This window comes from Rattus rattus, chromosome 5 (assembly GCF_011064425.1).
Source record: "Rattus rattus isolate New Zealand chromosome 5, Rrattus_CSIRO_v1, whole genome shotgun sequence".
NCBI lineage: Eukaryota > Metazoa > Chordata > Mammalia > Rodentia > Muridae > Rattus > Rattus rattus.
Window position 1 is genome coordinate 6,756,298 of NC_046158.1, and position 11,625 is coordinate 6,767,922.

Below are 11,625 nucleotides of genomic sequence, written 5' to 3' on the forward strand. Positions count from 1 at the left end.
GCCACTCTTACAAGCTGTCTGTTGACCTCCATGCACACGGGGTACAGGAGAACCCCTGGACACACAAATACATATATGCAGTAACATCTTAAATATATATTATTACTACTGTGGGATGGTGGTGGTAAGAAGAGGTAAAAAGGGAGAGACAGGGGAAGAAAGTGTACAGAGCACAGCTCTTAACAGCACTGAGTTCTCTCTCCCGCTCCATCTTACTTTCTTTTTGTTGTTGTTATTGTTGTTTTGTTTTGTTTTTTTTTCTGGAGCTGAGGACCGAACCCAGGGCCTTGCGATTGCTAGGCAAGCGCTCTACCACTGAGCTAAATCCCCAACCCCCCCATCTTACTTTCTGACACACGCTCTCTTCACTGAACCTGTCGCTTACTGATTTGACTTGGCTGCCCAAACAGCTCCCCTTCTACCAGCGACTTGAGTCCTGAAGTGCAAGGCTAAGCCTAGACTTCGTAACAATTGCTTTCCTGCTGAGCCACCTCCCCAATCAGCAAAGAAGTCCTTCTCTAAAACACAATTCTCTGGAAAACGCCAAAGCCATTTGTACAGTTTTTTTAAACTCTCCATGGAACTGGAGATGACTTTTAACATCTGATTCTCCTGCTTGGGATTAGATATGCCTGGCTTGTACGTAATTCTTTTGCCTACAATATCCCATCCCTTCTTTCTCTGGTAAGTCCTTCATATTCCCCAAGATACATAGAAATAAGTACGTTCTAAGCCCTGTTCCCTGCCCCATCTCTGCTACACTGTAAGGAGCAGAGCACACGAACCTACTTTCTCTGGATGAGCAGACACCTATTGTCTGAGACTCCTAGCTGGTTCTGGTGGAAGGGGCCTTAGGAATGCTCATTTAGCCTGCTTCCTGCTTCCCTCCAGTCTGTGTACCGCAGCAGTGAAGAACTATCATGCTGAGAAGGCCCCTAGATTTTTGTGTGTGGAATCATGATCTGGATGATCTGTCTATATACTGTTCAGGTCACAAGAAGAAAAGGTGGATGAACTGCAAGGCCATGAGATACATCCAGAGAGAGGCTGCACTATAAACAGAGTCCTACCTGACTTCCTTTACCCTGACTGCTTCTAGCATCAGGAAGTATTTACAGACATACGGTGTTCTTGGTGTGTCCCAATATCGTACTCTGCTCAAAGAAAGTTTAGACTCCCCTCTACAAAAAAGAGGGTAGAAATGATAGCATATCACATGGATGGGGGAAAAGAACCCAGAGACTGGGAAGAAAAAAACCTATCTTCAATGGGGTTGGGGATTTAGCTCAGTGGTAGAGCGCTTGCCTAAGGCAAGGCTCTAGTTCGGTCCCAAGCTCCAAAAAAAAAAAAAAAAAAGAAAAGAAAAAAAAAGAAAAAAGAAAAGAAAAAGAAAAACCTATCTTCAGTGGAAATTTGGGGAACCAACCAGGAGTATTAGTCAGGAACAGTTCCCTTTGCTGGACTATCTAATTTTTCTTTTCTGCTCCTAAGGTGAGAAGGTAAGATAAACCATGGATGATAAGCCCATCTTTTTTTTTTTTTTTTTTTTTTCGGAGCTGGGGACCAAACCCAGGGCCTTGTGCTTGCTAGGCAAGCGGCTCTACCACTGAGCTAAATCCCAACCCACGATAAGCCCATCTTAATAACCACCCATATAACTCTCTGAGGTGGGACACAATCTCTTAGAAGTTGAATAAACGCCTGTGGATATTACCCTTACTTTTTTATGTTCTTAAAATGAGTTTGCTCTGCTGTACATGTCATTAACTCTCTTGGTATGGTAACAAGGATTGTTTCTAAGCATTTAAACGTAAGAAAGGCAATTAAAAAAAAAAAAAAAAAAAACTTGGGGTTGGGGATTTAGCTCAGCGGTAGAGCGCTTGCCAAGCAAGCGCAAGGCCCTGGGTTCGGTCCACGGCTCTGAAAAAAAAAAAAAAAACAAAAAAACAAAAAAAACTTTAAGCCAGGTATGACGTAACACGCTTATAATCCCCACTCTGAAGGCAGAGGCAAGAGGCTTTCTTAAGTTTAAGACCAGCTTGGTCTATATATAGTAAGTTCTAGGCCAGCCAGGACTACATAGTGAAACCCTGTCTCAAGATAAACATATATGCTTGTTGACTAAATGATCAAGCAAATTCACAAATTCATTTGCGAGGAGGGGTGTGGGGGGCTGGATAAGGGCTCTCCTTCTCCATGTTGTAAAACTACTACTGAGGTAAATGTTAGATTTATGAGAAGAATGACAAATAACCTGCTACCTAGAGATACTTAACTAGTATCACCAGTCAGTTGGCCTCACAGAATGCTCCCTAGAGCAGTGGCTACACTGCCTTCACCAGCACAGGCTGACCTCAGACAACTCAGCAAGGTACAGCTCTGCACCCCAGTAGGTAGGTGGGACGGAAAACAACTGCTGTCAAAACTTAAAATGGCCCTCAGAGTTCCTTAAAATTAAAAACTAGCCAAGTTGGTGTCACATGCCTTGTGATCAACACTGAGGAGATTAAGAGAGGATGCTTTCCAGCTGGAGGCCTGTCTGGGCTATCCAGTGAGACATCTCCCCAACCCCTACCAAACAAAACAAAACAAATCGGATAATTTATTTATGCGTCGCCATTGTTCTTATCCACAGGAAACAGTAAGGGGGGGGGGCAGACAGTGGTGGTGCATGGCTTTAGTCCCAATACTCAGGAGGCAGAGGCAAACAGTTCAAGGCCAACCAGGTCTACAGAGCGAGTCCTATGACATAGCTACATAGAAAAACCCTGCATCAAAAAATACAACAGGAAAAAGGAAAACCATGAAATGATTATTTAATTTGCTAGCTCACAAAACTTCTTAATAAACATTTTCTCCCAGGAAAGGTATAGCTATCATGTGAAACAGTAACCACACAAAAAAGAGTTATTGAATGATAACCGTGTCTTCAGGACTGAAGTATATGCTGCTTATCCTATCGCAAAAAATCACATTTTAAAACTCATTTAGGGCTGGAGAGATGGCTCAGCAGTTAAGAGCACTGACTGCTCTTCCGAAAGTTCTGAGTTCAAATCCTAGCAACCACATGGTGGCTCACGACCATCTGAAGTGAGATCAGATGCCCTCTCCTGGTGCAGCTAAAGACAGCTACAGTGTACTCATATAATTAATCTTTAAAAAGAAGAATTTAATTAGAAAGAAATCTATTCTAAAGTTAATAAAAGGCCATGTGGGGAAAAAAAAACTCATTTAGCTGCCAGGGAAAACACATTAGCAGCTAAACCTTGTGGCTCAGAATTACAAACCATTCTTACTTAACAGAGAGGCCGAAGGATCTCAGAGTGAGTTCAAAATTACCTGAAAAATTTGTTGAGATCCTGTCTCAGAAATGATGGGGGGTAGGAATTCTAGAGAGAGGTACATCTCCCTGGTAGAGTGCCTGCCTGGTATGTGCAAGGCCCTACATTCAAGCTCTAGTCTGGGGGTCAGAGACCACATCAGGAAGCAAGCCTGTCTGACGGACCAAACACTCTCTCTCCATCATAATTCTGAAGAGTCCACCTGAGACTCTCTGCATGGGCTCAGCCTGCTGCTCGCCAGTAAACTGCCCCTACCAAAACAAGGAGACCATCTAGCCAGTACCCACTAAGTTAACCAACCTAAAAGGCTCTCTTTGTGGCCCCAGTGAAGTGGAAAGAGTCAATTCTATACCAAGTACTCTGGTCAGGCAATAATGGACTTTTCTTTCCTGCAGTAAATCAGCTGACGTCAGAAGGTGGGACCTCTGCCAAGGACAACTGGCTCTCTCTCTGCAGAGTCACACATATGAAAGTCACCACCTCGCTCCCACTGCAGATTTTTTTTTTTTTTCCCTTTTCTTTTTTTCGGAGCTGGGGACCGAACCCAGGGCCTTCTGCTTGCTAGGCAAGCGCTCTACCACTGAGCTAAATCCCCAACCCCCAGATTTTTTAACTAATATTGAAAATTATTATTCTCTTCACCCGGTAGACGTATTTAGCTGTAAGAATTTCCACTTTTGGGTATTTAGCTCAGTGATAGAGCACTTGCCTAGCAAGTGCAAGGCCCTGGGTTTGGTCCTCAGCTCCAAAAAAAAAAAAAAAAAAAAAAAAAAAAAAAAAAAAAATTTCCACTTTCTTTTCACTCCTAAAAGGATCGTTGCCAGACAACATGAAAATAATTTTTTTAAATAAATACAAAAACTGTTACCTAAAGATGTACAACTTCTCACGCAATATTACGTCAGCAGTACTGGAATTTCTGGAACACTGCGTGTACCAAATTTCTTCCAGAACTGAAGCTGCATACTAAAAGAACCCCACCCCTGCTGACATATGCAGCAGTCTGATAAGGCATACTTCAGAGAATGTTCCAGGCTGGGCCTAACCTAATGAGATTAGCACCTTTAAATCACTCGGAAGGAAGAATCTGGGAAATGTGCCATTAAAAACAATCTCCAAACTTACCAGCTTATCTGTTGCACTAACTACTAAAAATCACAACAGAGCGATCGCCTAGGAGGCAACCGACTGACAGTTTTTCTCCAGCCTACCAATCAACTCTGATTGTTGAAAATCAAGTCTATGTATACAGAGAATAAATGAGGGAAAACAAATGTTTGATGTATTCTTTGTATGTTTAAGAACAGTGCTTCATTTAGCTGGTCACCGTGGTGCTTTTAATCCCATCATTTAGGAGACAGGGGCAGGCAGATCTCTGAGCTCAAGGCCAGCCTAGTGTACACACAGAGAAACTGTCTCAAAAACCAAAACAAGGAATGTGAGCTGACTTCAGGGGACCGAACAAGAATTACAGCTATGTCCTCTACTGTAATGGTCTCCAAAGGACTTGGCAGCACTGTACGCTACTGCCAGATTTCATGGATTCTTTTTTTTTTAGTTTATTTTTATTTTATGTGTTCTCTGCTGTTTTTGTCTGAATGTGTGTCTGTGTGAGGGTGTCAGAGGCCCTAGAACTGGAGTTACAGACAGATAGGTGTGAGCTACCATGTAGGTGGTAGGAACTGAACCCAGGTCCAATGTTCTTAATTGATGAGCCATTTCTCCAGCCCCAGATCTAGCTGATTCTAAAGGTATGAAGTTTAAAAAAAAAAAAAAAAAAAAAAAAGATAAAGTAAGCTTAAGAATGTCTCCTCCTCATGCTTAACATAAATTTGTACACATTATCAACTGAGCTAGATGTCCTAAACAGAGACTTACATGGGTATCTCTGTTTGCCAGGCCAGCCAAATGCCAAGAAACAGCTGCTTGAGACCCTTCTTGGCGCTTGGCAAACTGTAAAATGCCTTTCCTAGTCTGTAAGCAGTTACATGCCACTACGTCTCTACAGTAGGAACATGGAGACACGGTGCGTAGGAATCAAACTGTGTTAAGAAACAGACTATGAATAAAAACACTTTCAAACCAAAGGTCAAATGCTTTGGACTCCACAAATCTGGCACCTGTAAGTGAGTGGTTTAGGACAGCCTCACACACATTTCCTAGGCACTTCAAGGAAAGACAGTCATGTGACGATGAAAGTCTTTGCTTTTGCTTGTGTTTAAAGCCACTGAAACAGGCTGAATATCAGAGAGGTAGGAGGACTTGGAATGCTATGAGTGTTGATTTGCAGGCTGGACACCAGCTCTTCTGTTGTAAAAGAATTTTGGGGACTCATGAGGAGAATGAATCTGTTGGCTCTATGGAAAAATTTGTTGTAATCACCCAAGGCAAAGGTTGCTTAGTCAGGGCCCAAATGTGCAGAACTGACAATACCTTTTCTCTGTGGCTCATGAGGCCAGGGTTTAGTGAATCTCAGATTTGCAAAGCAAGAGGACTAACATCCACAGATGTAAAATGGTTTACCCGAGAACAAACTATCAAAGAATTGGTTAGGACCTACACAACTGTGTACTAGCTGATTCTCAGACCAAACAAACCAACTGGCAACCAGCTTAGCTATAGGTTTTAGTAGCAGACAGGATAGTAAGCAGAACAGTGAACAATATATAAACACGACTTTTGGCACCATGAATGAAGTCAATCCTTTTGCTTCAACTACATTCCAGTCAACACTGTGGCTCTACGTGTCAGCCTTCAAGTTGATTAGGTCCATTCCGCTTGTTAGCGCAATTCTGCAGAGGTGAGCAGGGCTTAAGCATCAAGAAAGCAAGAGATCCATACTGCACTGCATCAAAACCCAGAAACGCAGAGCAATGCTGGGCAACTTACTTCTGATGCTCCCCACATACTATCTTGCTGGTACTTACCTTTCAACCTGCAAAATTCAGATGAAGAGGGTTTATAAGTGCAATATATTAAGATTCAAGACAAGAAAAGGTTATAAACCTTATATAATTAATTGGTCTCTTTTATAAATGGGGCCTACCTTGGACTTATGAGCTATAATTATTAGAAAAGCCTTAAATTTCTTTTTTCTTTCTTTTTAAAAAGATTTATTATGTATACAGCATTCCACCTGCAGGCCAGAAGAGGGCACCAGATCTCATTATAGATGGTTGTGAGCCACCATGTGGTTGTTGGGAACTGAACTCCCAACCTTTGGAAGGGCAGACAGTGCTCTTAACCTCTGAGCCATCTCTCCAGCCCAAGCCTTTAATTTCTACCTCCCACTTTAAAAATATCAAGATAACTTTAAGCAGTTTTTTTCTTTTTTTTTTTTTTTTTGAAAAAGGGTCAATTTTAGCAAACACTGAAACACTACACATAAAACATACAAGAATGTTGTTTTGTGTGTGTATGTTTTCGTTTTTCAGGACAGTTTTTCTGTGTATCCCTGGGTGTCCTGGAACTCAATGTATAGACCAGGCTGTCTTCGAACCTTCAGAGATGCCGAGCTCTGCCTCTCAAGGCCAAAGGTACCACCACACCCTGACCAAGTCTTGGTTTTAGACTCTGAGTTTCAAAGAAACTGAGTTCCATTTCATCACAGGGATTACAGTAGAGTTAAGTCGATGAAAAAGGAGACAAACCCAGGTTACAGCACTTGTGGAACTGAAGAACACTATTTATACTATATGTTTTCAGGTAATTCTTCTAAATATCTAAAATAACTTACTCCCTTGGTTCTTAGGAACCAAGCAGCCATCAATTTAAAAATCAGCAAACATCACATGCAAACACCAGGATGGCAATAAGAGATTAATATACTCATGCCTTAGAGAAACAGAAAGGTAGAGAACAGTAGACTCTGGATATTTCCGAGTAAACATATGACACTTCTGATCACGTAACCAGCATCCCAACCAGACTGTCACCAACCTTTCTACTTAACAGAAAGGTCATGCAGGCAGGGCTGCCCCTTCTTTGGATCATTCAACCTCTTGGACACCAATGTGTCTTCACGGCAAGCCAGGCAAAAAACCCAAAAGGCAACACATTTTCTGCATGCTGGTCAAATACCTGAACTCTGCGTTTACGAAACGATGACAACATGTTGAAGGAATGTGGACTCTGAAGAGGAAGGGGAAAGAGCAAGACAACACACTTCTAAGGGTAACTGGGATAGAATCGCTTTAAAGTGAAGAGAACACAACTGTGAAAACACATGACAACAGGCAAAGATCCCACAGCACAAACTGCCCCAGTGTCTGAATCCCACCAGAAATCTGAGATGTAATCAGGGAGCCAAGACTTGTGGGTATGTAGAACTACCGTCACCTAAATGTGCTGCCTTGGCCAAGTCACACTCGCTCAGGCCTGTTCGTCCAAGCATTGATTTTTAATACTGAATGTTCTTTTAAAAATAATATGCCTCTTCCCACCCACATTCTGACGAAATAGGAATCCTGAGGGTTTTAGGCATTTGCACTGTAAAAGCAGTTAAGTAAAAAGATGATTTCAAGAAAGCCTGAGTATAGTAAGGAACTCAAACAGCAAAGATTGACCTTGGGGCTAGTTTGCTGGTGCAGTACCTTTAGAAAAATACTATCATTTCCTACTCAAAACAAGTGTAAGCATCATGTGCAAGAGATGTGAGAGGTGCCACTCGCTGCACGGCTGTTGCAGCCAGATGGCTCTCCCGCCAGCTATGCGGGCCTCTGCATTCCTGGAGTCAGCATTTGCCATCAGATCAAGGCATTCCCCTGTAAGGCCACGGCTAACGGGCTGCGGCAGACCCAGATACACGGAGTGGAGTGCTCCAATAGGCAGCGGGACTGATAACAAAGGCAGACCCTCTATCCTCAGTGCATATTCCTCAGACCGGACTGGGGGAGCTATATTCCTAAGAGCTATTTCTCAGTATCTGCAGAGGCCCCACCTTCGAGATGAAAGCAGAGAAGGAAAATAATAGAAAATTACAATCTAGGGAACTAAAAGATATACTTAATACGGTCTCCCCGCTTAAACCTGTTCATTACATTACTTGACATCAGATTTCTCCAAGGATTAGATTACTACAAAGCATCCAGCCAAGGCTAAACTGCACTACCAGAGGATAGCTTGCTGCAGCAGCTCCTGCCTGCCACAGGCCCAGCTACTTAGGAAGCTAAGGATGGGAAATAAGCTTGAACCCAGGAGTCTGAGACACATAGCAAGGCCTCCTCTCTTTTAAGAGGGGTAAAGGTCAAGGGGTGGTGGCCGCCAGACTTGTTGGTTGGAGTATGAGCCCAAGACCAGCTACACCCAACTGCACAGATCCAGAATGAGCTACATATCAAGATCTTGTCTCAAAGGGGGGAGGGGGGATGGAATTGCATACCTAAAATATGTCTCTAGGCCTTGGGTTTACCAGAGAACTGTTTCACATTTGTCTGGTATAGGGCAAACCTTCTAATCTGTTCTTTCTATCTGGGTCCCTGGGTAGCAGTCAACACACTTTGAGGGTCCCTTTGAGGAATTAATGGCCCAGTTACTAAAAAAGGCTTATTGTTAATTTCCTGCAGGAGATGTACTACAGCACTTTTTTTTTTTTCCAACTTTGACTTCAATTTGACCTTTAAAGTCTAAGACATTTAAGTCTGAGTGGGAATCTTGGCTCAATGGCTTCTTGCAACTCACTGTTGCTCGTGCTATTCTTAAGCTCTTGTTTCCCGGCTACAAGACACCCCCACCCTGCCATCTTTGATACATTCTGTTTTACTTAAGTCCAATTGCTATGACAACGCAATTTCTTAACACATTATCAAAATACTTCATATGCTTGGTCTCTCTTGTATTCCTTGACAGCCATGATAATTAGCTTTTCGAAAATGCCAAGGGGAAGGACAAACGACTTAAAATGTTTTGGGTCTCTATTTAGAAAAACCTGATCATCTGGGAGGCTGAGGCAGGAAAATTCTGAGTTTGAGACTGGCCTAAGCTATTCAGCAAATTCCAGGCCAGCCGGAGTTACACAGTTAAGAGCCTGTAGAGAGAGAGAGAGACAGACAGACAGACAGACAGAGACAGAGAGATCAAAGTCAAAAAGACCCTGTAAAGTGTAGCAGCTCGAAACGATCTCACTCTAGGTTTCTGGGATATTTATTTAAAACACATCGAACCTTACTTATATAGAAGCCCTCTTGATATTGTGGTGTGTGTGTGTGTGTGTGTGTGTGTGTGTGTGTGTGTGTGTGTAATTCCAGTACCTGAGAGGATTTTAAAATCAAATTCTTCTTTTAGAAGCAGCAATTCATGTAATTTGCAGGGATAGCTTCAGACAAAAGATTGCTCTATCACTTCACACTGGCACAGCAGTAGAATTTGACAAAAACAAAAAAAGAAGCTCTCGTCTTAATGTCTTGCATAGAAAGAAAAGGGCTGTAAGCTATTAAGTTATTTATTGGCTTTGGATCTCCTCCTACCAAGCGGCGCCGCATCTATTAGACGGGAGCAGGTCAGCACTGTTGAGAAAAGACATTTATTACCAGGAAAGAAAAAGGAGGCCTTTCTGCGGCCGGAGGGCCAGGGACAGCCACACAGGATGAAATTAAGGTCAGAGAGCTCGTCACTGCAGTCGCGAGGTTCCAAGAGGTGCGGGTACCGCAGCTGCGAGCGAAGGGCGGTGCGGGGGCGCTCGTGGGTGGGTGCTGAGGAGGACCACCCCCGCCACCTGCCGCGTCGGGTGGGGCCGCGAGCGCGGGAAGGGGCCCTCGCGTACCTTCCGCAGACCTTGACACGCCAGGTCGCCGGCCGCCTCTGCCGCGCCCCGCAGCCCACGCGCCACAAAAGGCGGCGGCGGCGGCCCACGGAGCCGCCTGCGAGGCTCGGCAGCTCATCTGTCTGCATCGCTCCGGTGCTCGGCCGCCCGCGGCTTTTCCCTTCCTGCCCACCGCCCTTTCTTACCGGTTCCTAGGGGTGAGGGGCGTGGGTCGCCGCGCTGAGGGCTGCTGAGGAAAAAGATGCGCCGCCGCGGCCCCTGCCTCACGCCGTTCGCTCCGCAGCGGATATTGACGGCGACGCGCGCGCACCGGGGCTTTTATAAGCGGCCGCGCGCGCCCCCGCGGCGGTCGAGCGCGAGCGTGATGGAAGGGCCGGGGTTGGCGACGCGAGAGGCGGGACTAGCTGCTCGACTGCAGTACGGAAAGGACCGAGCGCGTCCGGAAGGAGCCGAGGCTGCGGGGCGGGGTGGTGGGGGTTGGGGCAAACGACCAGAGGGCGGCGGAGGAAGGGGACATCGGGAGCGCGCGCGCGCGCGCGGTGCGGGGCGCGGCGCAAAGAAGCCGCCGCATCCGCCCGCCGCGGCGTGGGACCCGAGCAATTCTGCCCCGCCCAGTCCGCCCTGCAGAGAATCTGTGCCGCACCCCTCCGCCCTGGGAGCCCTTCGGAGACTGCGGCGAAGGGCGGGGCGGGGCCCGTCGCTGCAGTCAAGCTGGGGATGTTGCTGCCCTGGCCGGAAAGACGCCCTGTCCCTTTCGGGTGATCTCACTGGAATGTTGGCTCCCACTCTCCACTTTCTCAGGAGGAGGCTTGTCGCTGGGAGACCCAAGTCTGCCTGTTCTGGTGGGGGCTGGGGCCAAAAAAATGAGATGATTTGGGGCTCCGTGTTTGAGGAGGTGGTAGGAAAAAAAAATCCCGATTAGGAAAAAAAAAAAAAAAAGAAGAAGACTGATTTGTGGCATAAGGCTTTTATTTCAGGATTTGGAGAATTCTCCAGCAATCTTTCTTCCTGTTGCCAGTAAAATAGGTTGTATTCGTCCCAGTTGATAAACGATATTACTTTCCCCACTATTAATTGAACTTTGCTGTTTAGCTGACACTGTGCATGCTGCCTCTTTGAGCTTTTAATCCCTACACTAATTTTACAAGGTAGATATTCCCTTCCCCATTTTACAAATTAACATCCTAATACATAGAAGGTAGCTCTCTCCCCAGGTCAGGCAGGAAGCAATCAGAAGCTAAGATTTGAACACAAGCAGTTAAGCAGGTAGGTGCTAGACTTCTGAGAAGAAGAAAACAAAATTTCTGTAATTTCTGTCCACGCACAGCCCGTTTTCAGAGCCTGGCTCTAAACTCTATCACCAGGCTCCTCCACTGCAAACGCCTTTTCCCTTCCTCCATTTCGGGTGACAGCTGTGTGGCAACCATTGGAGTAGCACCCAGCTCATTCCTGTGTAGTCAGGCCTACTGGGAGTTCTGCAGCTCTGCCAGGCATCAGCCTCCTGGTTACCAAGCCACCCTCCTA

General features: G+C 45.2%; 1 protein-coding gene across 1 annotated transcript in view; it reads right to left on the bottom strand.

Moving 5' to 3' along the window:
• Window positions 1–10,413, bottom strand: part of Sptan1 (spectrin alpha, non-erythrocytic 1) — a 65,200-nt gene extending 54,787 nt beyond the window's left edge. The window contains 1 exon segment of the mRNA XM_032902912.1: window positions 10,287–10,413. The gene's annotated coding sequence lies outside the window, so the exon portion shown is untranslated.
• Between the last annotated feature and the right edge of the window lie 1,212 nt (window positions 10,414–11,625).